Source organism: Corvus hawaiiensis, chromosome 12 (assembly GCF_020740725.1).
Source record: "Corvus hawaiiensis isolate bCorHaw1 chromosome 12, bCorHaw1.pri.cur, whole genome shotgun sequence".
Taxonomy (NCBI): domain Eukaryota; kingdom Metazoa; phylum Chordata; class Aves; order Passeriformes; family Corvidae; genus Corvus; species Corvus hawaiiensis.
Window position 1 is genome coordinate 21032694 of NC_063224.1, and position 17322 is coordinate 21050015.

General features: G+C 44.4%; 1 non-coding gene across 1 annotated transcript; it reads right to left on the reverse strand.

Moving 5' to 3' along the window:
* Positions 1–16559: 16559 nt before the first annotated feature.
* TRNAT-AGU lies at positions 16560–16633 on the reverse strand. Its single transcript has one exon. It is a non-coding gene; the product is annotated as a tRNA-Thr (tRNA).
* Between the last annotated feature and the right edge of the window lie 689 nt (positions 16634–17322).

Genomic DNA, 17322 nt, shown 5'->3' on the forward strand with positions numbered 1-17322 from the left:
TAATCCCAATCTTCATCACGTGTGCAATCATGGTGGTTAAGAACACCAAGCTCTTGCACTTTAAAGGACATTCTTTTACAGAATACAAAAGAGCAAGAACTTAGCCAGTATAGATAATACAGTATAAGGATTGGGTTTGGTTTTCTTTCAAAGTAGGGAAATAACAGGATATTGGTACCCTGATCAATTAAGATAGTGCATCAATACATATTTATTGTATAAAGATAACCTGAATTACCTTGAGAAGCACATAATTAAAGAGCGTAATCCGTAAGAAGGAAAAAAAAAAGAGCGATTCTGTTCTGCCTGAAAATGACATGCAAATTAAAATGTTAACTAAAAAAAAATTTAAGTCTAGTACTGAGAAAAATAGCCACTCGGAGCTGGACAAACAGAACTGAGTTAGCATATTATTTGACAATTTTTGTTACTGACAGTAGTTATTTATTTTAATAGAGAAGCACTATATATAGTATAATTAATCAGAAATAAACACGCAGAGTTAATTGAATAGTTTATATCAGTAATTTATTTCAAATACTAAGCCAATACTCGTAGTAATTGGGGACACTGTAATAAATTATTTTTGAGCCATGACCTTCTAGTATGTTCATTCAGCAAGATAAGTCGAATGAAATAATATGGATCAATGGTCATATTATTTACTCTTATGATAGTTATAACTATTATAATATTTTAAACTATTATTTTATTGCTGGACAAAAAGAGAGAAATATTTCTGATGTATATAGTATACATACTAAAAACCACATTTGTTTAAAAAACATCTACAAACAATACCCAGTCAACTCTTACATCATTTTTAAAAAGTTGTAATTAGACAATTTCAAAGTATTTCTTGTGTTAAAATATTAACAAGGGTTTTTTCAGAAAAAGTCATCACTCAATAGTTTCCATAGACAACAAACAGCTAATTTAAGGGCTAATTGTGTTTAGTCATTTGTAAGTAAAGAACAACCATAAATACTACAGGAGATAAGGACAGACCTTGTTGTTTTAATGGCACTGCACAGTTAACAGCACAGGAAAGAATCTACCCACACAGTTTGAATTGATTCATCTTTTCCTCCCTTCATTATGAATTAGATTCTTTATTGCCTTTTTATTGAATGAAAACCTCACTACAGCACAGTCAGTGGGAGCTTTGCTGTCAACGTCAAGTGAGGTCACTGCTTGATTACCTCTCCAAATAATATTAAAAATAACCTTGTATATTTAAACCTTAATTATAGCTTAACTACAGTTTTTTGAAAGCAAGTAAAGTCCTGTTGCAAAAAAAAGACAGATGCCTCCCTCTGTTGTCATCTTTCAAATGATGTAAAACAGAGAGAAGCTGCTGGCTTTCCGATGGTTGCTGAATGCATGGTAACATGCATGCTGGCCCTTACAGTATGTGAAACAGTTTCCCACAACCACTCTAGCAGCACATGTACACCCATGCAATCTGTGCAATCTCACATCTCCGGGATTAGAAAAAAGCCCTAAATTGACAAGAATTGTGCTCCAGGTTCCAGAAGTCCATCTGCACCTCTCTACCTTTATCATAATCAAAGAGATGTACAGAGACTGCCAAGAGACCATAGCCATTAATAAATGCCTTTAAAATATACTAAATTTAAACTCATTTGAGGATTGAAAGGTTCTTTGGCGAAAAAGGAATGCTACAAGGAGGAGGCCCTATGTCATTGTTTAGGAATGATATTCCCTAATTTAGTGTTCCCAATGAAACACCCCAGACCACATGCCGCTTGCTCACTTCTCCCTCCCCCTGCAGTGGGACAGAGAGGAGAACTGGAGGCACAGAAATGTAAAGATCAAGAGTTGAAATAAGAACTATTTACTAGAAAGAGCAATGAAATAAGAAAATGAACAGTAAGAACAAGAGCATGTACAAACCATGAACTATTCACACGCACTTACCACACAGAACCTTGTGCCACCCAACCACACACTCCAGAAAACCAGAAAGACACACCACCACTGCACATGGTGTGAGGTGTTACTGGATAACTCCAGGGTCCTGGCCATGCCTCTCCTGGCTGCTGCAAAAGTTACACCCTCCTGGCAGGAACCAGGACATTCTCTACAGCATCTACATCATGCCCAGATGCTATACCTTCCAACTATATACATGTCTGTGTGTCTGTGTAGGTGTACACGTTTATGCATATATATGGGGGGGGGGGGGGAGAGGGAGAGGAGGAGAGAGAGAGAGAGTGGGAGAGAGAGGGAGAAAGAGGTGGAGAATATGTGCTGTCTGGTGGTTGCAAGCTGCAGCAGGAGCTCATGACTGTGGGGTCTGATGGGCTTACAGACCAAAAGGAGTCCATTGGTGGGACCGTCCCTAAATCCAGAGATCCTCTCCAGGTTAGGATGACTGAAAAGACTTCCCCCAAGATGCATTGTTCAGTTATGTTAATGTACCCCAGTTCTGCTTCCCTGGTTGGCCTGTTGGCCTTCCCACCCCCTTGTTACCTTTTATGTCCCTGCCCTAGAAAGTTCTCCACTCCCTGTTCCCCCATGGGCCCTTGCCCCATCGCCACTCCTTCAGAGCTCCCCCCATTGGCTCCCATTCTCTACTCCCGCCTGTGTACTGCCCCTTGCCCTCAGATCATTGGTCTCTGATGCTCCCTCTGCTCCCACATATAAACCTGGACCCTCGTGTTCTTTCTCTTCGTCTCTTGACCCCTTCATGTGTGTGGCTGCATTAAACCTCTCCCATGGAACCCCATAGGAAGACCCTTCCTTGGCTCTTTACCGTTGATCCATTCCTGGAGCTATCTGTGTGTGTGTGTGTACGTCTGTGCAAGTGTGGTGGCCTTGCCGAGTGGCTTCCTCCTGGAGATGCTTTTGGGAACATCGTGGCACTTTATCATCCAGCCCTGCACTGCAACAAATGACTGGTATGTGGTGCAATCCATACTCACTGTCCATGGTAGTAATGGCACACAGTGACAGTGTCATTCAGCAACCAATATTATACAATTCAACATTACAAACTGTTCTCACCCCAAAATCAAATCCCCTTGAGGTGCACATCATATTTCCCCATCCCTCTGCATCACCCACCAAGAGCGCCCAGGTCCTTGAGCAAAAGCAATCCCACACATGGGTTTGCCTTTGCCTGAGGCAGGATAAATCCACACTGCCTTCCCTAACACATTTCTCATATGCACCACAGGGACTTTATCCCCTGCTACGGTGCGTGGAGCTTTTGGCTGACCAGAGCCAGCTCCACTGGCAGAGCCTCTAGTGAAAACTAACCAGGTGGCCTTCAGTAAATGTAGATCCTGATGTCTAAAGGTCCCACCACCTCTTGCTTTCAGTGTGGTTTTTAACAGTCCATTGCACCGTTCAACTTTCCCAGAGCTTGGTCCGTGACAGGGAATATGAAACACCCCCTCAGTCCCGTGCTCTGTGGCCAAGGTGTCCATGAGTCTATTTCAGAAGTGAGTCCTACTGTCTGACTCAATTCTTCCTGGGGTGCCATGTCACTGCAGGACTTGTTTTTCAAGGCCCAGGATTGTGCCGCAAGCAGCAGCATGAGGCAAAGGATTAATCTCCAGCCATCCTGTGGTTGTTTCCACCACTGTCAGCACACAGTGCTTGCCTTGGCAGGCTTGGTAGGAGCATGGTGTCATCGATTTGCCAGGCCTCCCCTTATTTATATTTCCACCATTGTCCCCCACACCACAGAGGCTTTACCCCTTTGGCCCTGCTTGATGGCAGTGCACGTTTCACAGTCATGGATAACCTGGGAGATGGTGTCCATGGTTAAATCCAGCCCTCAATCACAAACCCATCTGGAGGTTGCATCTCTTCCCTGATGACCCGAGGTGTCATGGGCTCATCAAGCCAGAAATAACTCAGCCTTGTGTTGCCAGTCCAGATCCACCTGAAACACTTTAATCTGGGCAGCCCAATCCACCTGTCTGTTGCTGATGTCCTTTGGCAGCCCTCCATGAAGGACTTTGACAGCCACATTCTCTACCCAGGCAGTGATGTCTTGGCACAATTCAGCAGCCCTGATGGGTTTCCCTCTGTGCTGCCAATTGATCTTTTCCCATCAGTCCAGCCACCCCCACAGGGCATTTGCCACCACCCACGAGTCAGTGTAGAGGTAGTGTTGGCAATTTCTCTGTTTCAGTGGTATCCAGGGCCATCTGGAGACTTTCAGCTCTGCAACCGGATTTGATCCACCTTGTCCCTCAAGAGCTTTTGCGACTCATCACGTAGGACTCCATACAGCAGCTTTCCATTTTCAGTTTCCATTTCCCCTCAGAGAGGGCATCGCTTTTCCTTTTCTGGTAGCTGATTATGTGGTGGGGCCTCCTCAGCACGTCCCCTCTCCTCCTCTTATGATGATAATCTGAAATTTTCAGCTTCAGGCCAGTTCGTGGTAACTTTCAAGATCCCTGGGCAATTGGGGTTTCCTATTCAAGCTCGCTGTGTGAGATTACTCCACATGGCATCAAGGCCAGGATGTGTGGAAGGGACTTCTCTGAACATCCAGCCCAGCACTGGCAGTTGGGGTGCCAGAAGGAGCTGTGCTTCAGTGCCAATTAATCAGAAGTAACATCAGCCCTTCTGTCTGAGGACTTGCCCACTGGAAACTGGAGCTGCTTTTATCCTTGAAGAATTTCCTGTGGTGGTTGTTCCTCCTCTCCACTCACCTGTGCTCCCAGGGCAGAGGCAGGGTTTCCATCCCACTTCCCCACATCCTCTCTGTGATCATGCAGGTAAAACTACAGGTTACATCATGGTGTGTCCCCTCTCTCTGGCACAGGGGAGCATTTACCAGGGACTGGTCTGCACTGGCAGGGCATGGGACACTTCTCTAAACTGCTGGACATACTTGGACAGTCTTTTCACAGCTGAGATGCAGGCCCATAGGAGAAGAGAAACTTTCTTCATCTTGCTGGAGGTGGGCAACCAAATTATCCACTGTTTGTTCTCTTTCTGTCTGTGCCATCATTGCCAATGACTTGGCATATGACAGTGGTGCACTCCGTAGAAACTTACGCCATATGAGTTGTGTACACTGGACTTCATCTGGATGTATAGGAGCCTGCTTGTTATTCGAATCTTTACAGAGTACTTCCCTGTTGGAAAAAAAAGTAAACTGGAAAAAGAAGGGTAAACTGAAAATAAACTGAATTGTGATGGCTTCACCATCTAAAAAAATACAAACACAAATTGCCAAGACAGGCAATTAGACACTTAAAATATAAGAAGTGAAAACACCTGCACAAAGGCAAAATTCTGTATATGAGCCAAGCACAGCTAATGAAAAAACATTTTTCAAAGAACACCTCCAAAACTGCCTCACTTCTCCCATCAGTCCTACAGAACCCCATGTTTTGTGGCTATGGATTTCAGCCTTTTGGATGAAAAATATTCTATTTTGCTGCCAGAAGGCACACAACTTGCAATTTACTAGCCAGCTACGCTCCCTGCTTGAACAAACTTGTGTTTCATTATGAACCAAAATACAGTCAAACTTTCAAAAACTCTTTCTTTTGATCTGGTGTACTTATGAGCTGGGCTTCCTGGAGAATGGAGCGGCACAGGCCGTAAACAGGAAGAATCTAAATTCCTCAGTGTCCTCTTGCTCTCTCCTCCTGATCTCTGTTGCATTTTCTGTCTTTTAAGTGACAGTATGGGATATCTACCATATCTATCTCCAAGTTCACAGGCCAGTTTTATCTCTGTAAACATCTAGGCTGTAAATATCAATAGCGACATGCATCAGGGACTTCTCTGCTGGGTGATGGAGGCAAGTCACTTTCTTCACAATAAGACACTCTGATGTCATTGCTTACTTTGTAAGAACAGACAATGAAAACCTTAAAACAAGCCTACAAGCAATAGGTGTAAGTTCTGCAAATTACTTACAAATTAAACCATCCATATCAATATTTTCTACAAGCAGCAAAGGAATAACTGGGAAATGTCTTTGTTTTCCAATATGCAGACTGCAGTATCCCAAACAGTTCTCCCCCTCCCTCTCCCCCAAAATTCAGAGCTGACACTGTGGCAAATCCTTTCACGATACATACATCACATTATGCAGCCATGACACCATGTAGCTGAACATGCCTGTTGAAGAATGACACATCACAGCAGACCATGTCAGGAAAGACAAAAAAGCAGTCCTACAAACTGGGGTTAACAGGCAATGCGGCTTCACTTGATGTTTTTATCAAATGTTTTCACCCAAATCTTTGTGAATAATGTGCAGGCAGTAATGCCAGCTCCCAGGCAAACTGGAGATATCTTCCCCTAAGCCTATAGTCAGTGCTGCAATAAATAGCCACTAAACATTTGGCAGCCTCTAATATTTCCCTTTTTTAGGCAACTGCCACTTTGATAAAAGATATCTCCAATAAGCAAATCTGCCTGCATGAGTCACTTCACTTTTTCCTATTCACAAACATGGAGGAATGAAAAATTAGATTTGATCAGGTCTGTATTCGAAAGTTCAAGACCCTAAGCTGGAAATCACCAGAGGCTGGTACGGTATTCTGGCAAAATACTGCTGCCTGTTTGCCCTGTGCTTATGTTGTGCCCAAGATATGTGCTGTTGGCCATGTTTATTAGAGAGAATGCTGGGCCAGATACACTGTCAATCTGATTCAATTTGAATCTAGATATTTTCTTATGTTAAGTAATACTTAACTGTTACTGTGGTAAGTTCTGGATACAATTTCACAGAGCAAGCTGGCTCTGAAACGCCTAAGAAAATTATTAATCACAACAGCACAGGAGTTAAAGATCTTCTGGAGCAATTCTGGCACTTTCAGAATTCTTTAAATTGCAAGAGATTGACTTTCTATTTCACCACTTCATATTTTTATATAAATACTAAGCTGCTAATATATTATTTCACATGCTATTCTTCCGTAGCATCTTGATAGAATCCCAGCAGCTGATTCTCAAGAACAGGTTAGTTTTGTGCTCCTAATTCAGCTATTAATCAGTAACAGATACAGATCACATTCTGGCAACTGTCTAGGGTAAAAGCTTATAAAAAATATACCTACCAGGATAACGTAAATTTATTACTCTTCAGATCCTTAGAAGTACTGCATAGGCTGTGATTAAGTCAAAGAACGTATAGCAATATATCATTTTTTTCCACCACCTTATGTGCAACTTATTTATTAAGTGTTCACACAGTATGTCAGTTAAACACCAAAAGAGAAAACCTGCAGCAGCAGCAGGTGAAAACAAAGCTAGAATCTAAGTTGACACCTTTCAAAATTTAATTTCTGGGCTTTTAAAAGTGTCTTGGTTTGAAAGACAGGTGTCTGCTAAGGAAGGCAGAAGCCTCCCTTGGAATGGCAGATGCAACCCCCTTCCCTCCGAGTTATTATAATTTTGAAATCAAGGGGGCTTTTAGGCAAAGATGTGGGAAATAGGAATAACAGTTCTTTACTATTATATATCTATATGTGTATAACCAGTCAAACAAACAGCAATACCTATGGCAGTAACAGCAAACAATCACAAACCCAGTGCCAGCCTTCTCGGCTGTCAGGCCCTTTCCCCTCGGGTGCAGTTCCGCTCGCAGCCGGCAGGGGCGCTGGCGGCTCCCGGTGAGCAGGGCAGGTGCGATGGTTCCCCCGCGGCTGCAGGGGGCGCTCCGGAGCGAGCTCGGGGAGCACGCGGCACCGGTGCCCTGGGATCCCGGGAAGGGATGGGACAAAGGCTTCACAAACCCCTGGCCGGACCCTTGGGAACGGCAGGCTGGAGTGGCAGGGATGAGCACAAATCCCGGATGGCAGATGAGGTGTATCCAAACGGGGAACCCCCTGGAGGTCTGGGCAGGCAGGGCGAGCACGGCTACAGCACAGTGAAGGCTCGAAGCAGCGGCGGGGGCAGGGCGGCCACAGCCTGGCCTCCAGCGGGGCAGGGAAGGTGGGCTTGGGATCCCGGGGCTGCTCTGGCAGAAAGAAAAAAATGGCCAAAGAACAAGCAGCTTCTCTCTCTCTCTGAACTCCGAGACTGACTGACCACACCCCCAGGTGAAACAAAAAGAGCAGCCAGGTCTTTTGTTCTTCTTAATCACCTGGCCATTTGTTCCCCTAGCAACAGTATGGGGGAAAATTCCTTTAAGAGAAAAAAAACTAGGAGAACTCCTAAAACCCCAACAAAAAGTAATTTGGCTCAATCCAGGGCTCTATGAAGCAGTTTAGTCTTCTATTGAAAAAATAAATATTCTCATTAGAACACATTTTCCAGTGATGCAGCTGCTGTTAGACAACAAGAGGAAACATATCTTATTTTTGAATACACAAGCAGGCAGATTCCTTGCTTCTCTCTCATCTCAATTGATTTGCCACCATTAGGATAAATCATGAGAAGCTGCTAGAACACAAATTTCTCTTCCAATTACATACATTAAAAGATCTTTTATTTATTCATCCCTGTTGCAAGGGGTCCGACGCTGGTCAGCACCGGTATGCTGCAACCTTCCTAGAGAGACTGTCCCGCATAGAACAACTCTTCCAGGGGTGATGGCAGGCCTCCCTGGGCAGCACATGATTTCAGCAAGTGTAGGAACTTCCCTGCTACAAGTGATTCCAGCTCTTGTGATTCAGCTTTGTGAAATCACCCAAGGCAAACTCAGGGACAGAGAAACAGGAGCCTCGTTTGCCTGTTCCACAGAGGTAGCTTTTATTGTCCAGCACCCCCTGTGAAAGGAAGGCCAGGGACAAAACCACACTCCTCAGGGGCAGAAACAGGGGCTTTTTATGGGAAAGGCGGGGGGGGGCGGGGATAGAAACCAATTAGCCAACTGGGTAGAGGCTATTACCATATAGAAACAAGGCACGCTGGGGGTGGTTCGTTTTGTCACCAGACCCAGAGGTGACCCAAAGGAAGGTTGCTTATCTCTGGGGAAAGTCTTTTTGGCTTCAGGCCTCTCTCCTCCAAGGGAGTGCAGAGGGCTCTTGTGCAAAGGGCTCCCAGCCCTCCACACATCCCAAGTTAATTTGTAAGGCTTTCATAAAAACTTGGAACTATGGTCTTTTCTATTCCAGATGGAAAATGTTTTATTAGACTTATTCAAGACAAGACTTCACTTCCAACTCGTAGCACATGAGAATGTCACATGAAAACCAATAAGCAGATTCTGGCCCGAGCACTGGTATACCTGGTTCAGGCTGGAGTCACCTGACCAAGTTCTTTTGGCATGTATTTTGAGTGTCTTGCATTTAAACCATGCAAGAGCAAGTCAGAGGTAGGTATTATATAAATAACTACTGAATACATGAAGGTAACATATATGATTATAAAAACTCTGCTTTTCTAAGCTGAAAATCTTTTTGCTGAGCTTGAGACTGCACTGTATGACATGAGGCTTTGGTCACAGATTATGTGTGAAGAATCCAGAACCTCCTGACTTCTTCATGAATTTGTATCTTGTGTATTTTGTCCTTGCCCACACAAGCTAGAAAATGAAGGAAAACATGCACAATTATTAAGAAAACACAGTGCGATTTAGGAACCATTCAAGAAAATAATGGTTAAATTACCTATGTGTTATATCCGGAGATTACCCAAACAATTACTGCTGAAGAACTTATACCATTAACTTTATCACAAACTTTCAGGTGGATATGCTCTTCCTGCTCAAATAATTTAACAGGATTCTTGCTACTGGCAATTAAATTATTATTTGGTTCCACCTTAATATGATTTCAAAGATTCATTATAGCTCTAAAACTGTAGAATACTGTGTGCTCTGTAGATAAAAAGAGTGTAGAGGGATTCCTCGTGGAACAGGGGCATATGATACCCCAGGACAGTCTGGGCAGTCTGGGCACCCCAGGGCTGCTGCAGAAGAGCCCCTGAAGGGGCCTCAGGCTGCAGATAGGCCAGAAAGACACCTGGCAGCAGGCAGCCTTGAACAGCCTTGGGAAAAGCTACACGCTGGTCGGCTGCCCCGCTGCTTAGAGGCTGTCCAGTGGGAATAGGGTGTGAAGCTTTGTAAAGTAAATATAAGTGAGTGTAAGTAAACAATAAAGGGAGCACGATGCTCAAATCGTATCGGTGTTCGTATCGTGACTCTGGCCGGTCTCCCCTGCGCTTGGAACCCCCCACCACTAAACCAGAGAATGATTAACAATTCTAGGGATTTGTGTCTATCGTATAGATTGATCAGGGTAATATGTGAGCTCCCATAAAATCCTTTTACAAAAGGTTATAGTTTATCATACTTAACTTGAAAGGATTCCCTGTCTTTGCCAGGTGTTAAATCCAAAGAATCACAGAATCAATTAGGTTGTAAGAGACCTCTGAGATCATTGCATCAAACTTTGGACCAAACATCACCTTGTCAACCAGACCAGGGCACTGAGTGCCATGTCCAGTTGGTCCTTGAACACCTTCAGAGAGCCACCACCTCCCTGGGCAATGCCTTCCCATGTTTAAGAATCCCTTCTGTGAAGAAATTCCTCCTGTTGTCCAACCTACGCCTCCCTGGCACAGCTTAATACTGTGTCCTCTTGTCCTGTCACTGGCTGTCTGTGAGAAGAGACCAACCCTCACCTTACTACAACCTCCAGTGAGTTGTAGAGAGTGACAAGGTCCCCCCTTGTTGCGATGGCTAAGTCCACTTTACACCCCTCCAAGTTGCCCTAAGAGTGATCTCTCCTTACAACACTGCTAGAAAGTTCTCCCTTTGTCTAGATTCTGGCCCTCTCCTCCCTCCCATCCCTTATTCCATTGGCCCCTGTTATGTCACTCAACTTTGCCTCTGCCCCCTAGCCCTCAGACTATTGGTTTTGGATGTTCTGCCCACCTTTGGGAGTTTTCAGGATAAAACCAGCACGGGCTTTCAGTTTTGTGTTCTTTTTGCCTCTGCCACCCTTCAGGTGCATTACCATTAAACGCCTCAGAATTGCATGCAGAGAACCCCTCTTGCCTCTTTATCTCCGGTTCGTGCACAGACTGTGAGTGTGAGCGGCTGTTCGCGACCAGCTGCGAAGGTGAGATCGAGTGCACACGTGGGTGCTGGGAGAGTGCCGCCTAAGCGTGTCCACGAGGGACCCAGAGGAATAAACGCGGCATCGATCTACTGAAGCTCTCGTTCAATACCCCCTGGGCCTCCTTTGCTCAAGACTGAGCCTTCCCCAGCTCCCCAGCTCTGAGTTCTCTCAGCCACTTCTCATCAGACATTCTCTGGACCCTTAATTAACTTCCTTTCTCTTCTCTGGACACACTCCAGCACCTCAATGTCATTCTGGAATTGAGGGGCCCAGAAATGGACACAGCACTCGAGGTGTGGCCTCACCACTGCCCAGCACAGACGGACAATCACTGCCCTGGTCCTGATGGCTACAGTACTGCTGATACAGGCCAGGTGCCATTGGCCTTCTTGCCCACCTGGGCACACCTGGGCTCAGGTTCAGCCGCTGCCAGTGAGCATCCCAGCCACTCTTTCCACACCTGGGAGCTGCAGAAGGTTACTGTGGCCAAAGTGTATGACCCGGCACTTGGTCCTGTTTAACCTCATGCCAGTGGTCTCAGTCCATTAATCCAGCCTGTCCAGGTCCCTCTGCAACCTTCCTGCCCTCCAGCAGATCTGAACTCTGACCCAGCTTGGTGCCATCCATTGGTACACTCGATTCCCTCATCCAGATCATCAATAAAGATATTAAACAGCACTGCCCCCAATACTGAGCCCTGTAGGACTCCACTAGTGACCAGCTGCCAACTGGATTAAATCCATTCAGCACCATTCCATTGGCCAGGCCATCAGCCAGTTCTTAACCAAGTGAAGATGCACCTGTCCAAGCCATGAGCTGCCAGGTTCTCCAGGAGAATGCGGTGAGAGCCAGTATCAAAGGCTTTGCTGAAGTCTCAGTAGACACATCCACAGCCTTACTCTCATCTATTTGGTAGGTTAGGTCATAAAAGAAGATCAGATTAGTCAGACAGGACTTGCCTTTCCTAAACCCATGCTGGCTGGCTCTGATTCCCTGGCCATCCTGTAGGTGCTGTGTGATGGCACTCAGGATGATCTGTTCCATAATCTTGCTGGGCACTGGGGTCAGGCTGACAGGCCTGGAGTTACCCAGACCGTCCTTCCATCCCTTCTTGTGGATGGGCATCACATTGGCCAGCTTAGTCATCTGGGCCCTCCCTGGTGAGCCAGAACCAACAATAGATAATGGAGAGCATTTTAAGCTTCCGTTTGAAGGAGGCAGTCATTATGGGAACAGTCATAAGAATTAAGGCATTCACCCTACTTTCTTACAGACTGCGGCCATTTGGTTTACATTTGGCATCAACAAACATTACAATTAGAAAGATTCTAAAGTGTTTCTTAAATACTCATCATAAGCTACATATAACACTTAACCCTTCTCCGGTAATACCAGTCATATATTGATATCATAATCACACACCTGCACCAAAAATGTTGCAATATTTTGAGAGATTAAAATAGGACAAGTATGTTGTCAGAAAAATACTGGCCTGTAAAAACATGTATTACATATATTTTTGTGGATAAACATAAAATAATCTTAGTGGTTAATAAGCACCTTCAACAAGAAGGCTAAAACAGTCCTACATGCTAAATTTCCAATGATCTCCCCTATTTAATAATCTCAAAGTTTTATTTGCAAATTGATTTTCTGTCTCATCAATGAGACGAAGTTAGTCAGGCCCCTTTTCCCAGAAACAGTCTAAATGCATCTGTGAACACTGCCAGCATTATTGAAAAGGCTTAGTCCCAGCATGACCTGAACTCACTGAGGAGAAAAACAAAAACATGATTTTAATAACATTGATTTTATCTGAAAGCTCAGAGTGCTTCATACTACATTCATTAACTCTCCCAACAACTCTATGAGAGCAGTAGGTATTATTATAATTTTGCAGATTGCAGAAGAGATGAAAAGTTAAGAGCAGTGTGTGCAGAGCCAAAGGGCAGCTGAGGGGCAAGGACAGGTTTCTTGATGCACAGGGCTACTCTGACCAGGTGCTCTTGCTCATTGGAAATTAAATAGATCACAGTTGAGTATATATGGATTTTCAAATATAATCTTGCAAATACCAGTAGCATAAGGGCCAGGGGGCCTATAAGCACAACATATTGTATTTTAGAGCAGTTGATAATATAATTATATAGAGAGTGCAATTACCTCACTGGGTATTGATGTGATGACATAGCATTTGGGTGAGGAGTGAGAGAAGGAAGCTTATTCAGCTCCCATTAAAAATAAAAAACCAAATATTTGTGCAAAGACAGCTGTTACTGACTGCTAGCTGGCACACCACATATAAGCTTTAATGCAATTTAAACAATATTCACAAATTTGTTACAACAATCCTACTTTAGATTTAAGCAGCCTTCATCTGGTCTGTTCCCACATATAAATGCAAAAGAAAAAAAATCCCCATATACACTCAACATACACATTTAGCTTAAGAGTTAGTGATTTGTTTAGCAGTTTTAAACTACCTTTAAAAACTTTGTAGAAACTCAAATGATAAATAATACAGAATCTTTTTGGCATAAGTAGTATTTTGATGCTTTAACAGAGGGTTTTTTGATCATATGCATTAAAGCACTTTACACAATCCCATTGGTGAGTATATTCCTTGGATTTTTCCCTCTACGCTTATCTTAGGAACTAAATATTACCTGTAACAGAAGGAGGACACCAGAAGCCTTAATCCTGGGGGAGGAAAATAAAGTTGTCAGGGAATAGTTTCACTGAAGTTGGCTGGGCTCACTGAATAGTCCAGTTGCCTGCTTTGGCAAGGAAAACAAGTGAGTGATGTAGTGCTCAGCCAAAATCAAGACCGAGTTCAACAACCATAAACACCATTTCCATTTGCAAATTGAAATCTGCCCATATTTTCCATTTCAGGATACTCAAACCAACCTTTTTGGAGACAATTGAATTTTGCCATTCGTTAGGCAGCACTTACCCTTCCAACTCACAATTTGCACAAAGGTAATGTAAAACATCGGAAAAAGTGAATGAAGAAAGCAGATGGACTTACACCTTTTTAGGTTGACTTTTCCCCTCCAAGGAAAAGACTGGTAACAAATCTTGGAAATAACTACACACTTAGATGTTACTGTCAGCAGAACAGGCACACTGAAGTGAGTGTCACATTTCTTATTAGTGTTGATAGCTAAATAAGAAATACAGCAAATTGCCCAGCCCAGCAGGCCCTTCAACCACACACTCTGGGCAGTAAGAAAAAGCTCAGTGCTCAGATGAAGGGATTTCATAAATATATATTTAAAATGTCCAAGGTTGAGCCAAAACAAGCAACTGTATGATGTTTTTAGATATCCTTCAATCTAGGCAAAAAAAATATGCCTCAGCTCACTCAATATGCATCAATATTGTCTTATAGGATTACTTTCTGTGTAAGTATACAGATCATCCTTGAAATCTGGGGATTTTAGGATGTGGGGCTTTACAGAAGCTGGGGCTCCATATTTTTGACTAATGTATAAAAACAGAGTTTTGCAAAATCCAGACAAATCAGGTCTGTGTTCATGAACCAATTCAGATTCTGATCATGCCCTTCTTCCTCAAACGTTTTCATAGAATCATAGAATATGCGGAGTTGGAAGGAACCCATCAAGATCATTGACTCCAACTCTTGGCACTGCACAGACACCCCAAGAATCCCACCCTGTGCCTGAGGGGATTGTCGAAACACTTCTTGATCTATGACAGACCATTTTCCTGGGAAGGCTGTTCGAGTGCCTGACCACCCATTGGGGGAGAAATCTCCTTTGCACACTCTCCAATGGCTTAATGTCTCTCTTATGCTGTGGCTGGTGATGCTGGGCCTGATGCCCCCAGGACAGGGATGTCCCTCCTGGCTGCCAGGGCACTGCTGACTCAGATCCAACTGGCCATCGACCAGGACCCCCAGGTCCCTTCCCACAGCTGCTCTCCAGCCTCTCATTCCCAGTCCATCCACACAGCCAGGGGTGCCCCCTCCCAGGTGCAGAATCCAGCACTTGCCTGTGTTAAACTTCCCATGGTTGGGGATTCTCCATCTCTCTCATTACCGTAATTTGTCAAGATCTCCCTCAAGGGAGTCAAGTTCAAGTTTTCAGTCTTTTTTTTAGGGTGCTTGTGTTAAAGCAGAAAGTGACAAGCCCCTTCCGGTACCATCTTGGCTGGGTCATCATGCCATTCCTGCTGATGCATCAAAAAAGAGCATTAACAATTTTGATACAAATGCCTAGAACTCCTTAACATTGGTAGTTCTCATCTACAAGCCAAAGAACAGAACCTAGCTGGAAACTAGCAGAGTAACAGCAGGTACAAATATTCAAAGTAAAGGATGCCTAAGTTAATCGCTCTCCTGTGCAAGAGCTGAGAACAAGTTTGTTTCACTGGCTGCATACACTGCAGCTTCATCTCCCAAATCTTCCTTAACTTGCATTTTCCAGTTGTCTAGTTCTTCTTGTTTTCATTTAGATAATGTCAATCTATGGGAGGTTAATCCCAAGATACTTCTGATTTTTTTAAAATATATCACAGTTTGTAATTATGGTTTACTTATATGTATGACATATAAAATAGTATCTAGCCTGCATTTTTACAGTAAGTGCTACTCAAAGAAATATTCCTGCAGGTAAACATTATAACCAAAGTGTTCATCCTAGACATTAAGCCTTATACATTACATTTGAGGCTACTGACAACTGTGATTTGGGTGCTGATCTGAATCCTGAAAACCTGACCCCCAAATGTGGCTGACAATCCACTTACTCCCATCACTGCTGTGTGAGTGCAAAAAAAGCACCTGAGGATATGGTTGCTAGGCTGGAAGTCATATTAATGGATTCTAAGCCTTTTATCTTTAGGTTTGGGGATGAATTCTGCCTTTCTTTAAAGTAACACAAATTTGGAATATTTTCACTGAACCTAATTCCCAAGCCTAACAGAGCAAGGTCTGGCCTTTGATTTTTCAAGATTTCTAGGAAAACCCTTTGTCCCTCTGCTGTGTCACTAATGACATGGTAGCACAGAGTGCTTATTGCAACTTTCACTTGGAAAAGCCAGGCTTAATGTGACAGTAGCAGGTAAGAGGTAAAAGGCAGGTCTCAGTGCTGATGGGCAATAAAAAACCTCAGCAGCAAACACTGAGTCAGCAGGCACTCCAGCTATAGCAGGAAGAAAAAAAGGCAGTAATAGTTTTGTTTACCCTAGGGGCTATTGAAGATGTGGCAATAAGAAGAAAAAATTGTGGCAATAAGAAGAAAAAAATTTACACAAAGTCAGCATTTCCTGACTTTGTGTAAATACTCTTAAGTTTGGAGAAAAGCTCCCCCGTAAAGCACATAGGAGACAGCCTGAATTTGCGACTGCCAGATATTTTCGTACGTACGTATTTATGTATTTATGTACACACCCACACGCGCACCCACCGGATTTGTTTCCCCCCCGCCGCAGCGGAGCCTCAGCCACATCCCGGGCCGGTCCCCGCGCGGCGGCGGTAAAACAGCGCTCGGGATAGAAAAAAAGCCACGCCACTGGCGCAGGCACCGCTGGGATTCGAACCCAGGATCTCCTGTTTACTAGACAGGCGCTTTAACCAACTAAGCCACGGCGCCGCGCGTTGAGCGGTTTCGCAATGCAGCATTAATAGAGCTCCAAGCGCGGCCCAGGCCGTGCTCTGCGCCTTCCTCTGCCCTGCCGGCCCCGCCGCTGCGGCTCCGGAGCTGCGGCTGCGGCTCTGTCCCGTGCGGGACCGCCAACTGCAGCTGGTTTTGGCACAACGCACGTAGGGAGCGGAATAAAATGCATGAATGTCGGCCTTTCAGACACTTAGGCGAAACTGCCGACGGCCAGGCTCCAGCCCTGCCTTATCCTGCAGTGCCTCGATTGGCCGAGGTTCATGGCACAGGATACAAAGGGAAGATCGGGTCTCAGTTAGACTCTGCAATCATCTATAATGATGAAAAATTAAACCACGATATACACATGCACACTCTGCCATGTGCTTCATGACCTGTGCACACACACCGGCACAGTGTCGAACCAAACGTGTGTTCATACAAGCTAAATAACCAGAAAAAGTGGTTTGGGTAGTTCTTAGAGAGCTGGTAAGAACGGTAGACACAGAAGTGGTGCTGCTCCCAGTTACCCCTTCCGTGGGGCCAAGCCCACAGGCGGTACCTGTGCAGAGCAAATAAACCCTGCTCCGAGCAGTGTCCAGCAGTACCAGGTCAGCCCCTAACCCAGGAGCATTGGGAAAGGATCCCGTTGGAAATAGACCTGTGGCTTTCCAGTACCTGAAGGG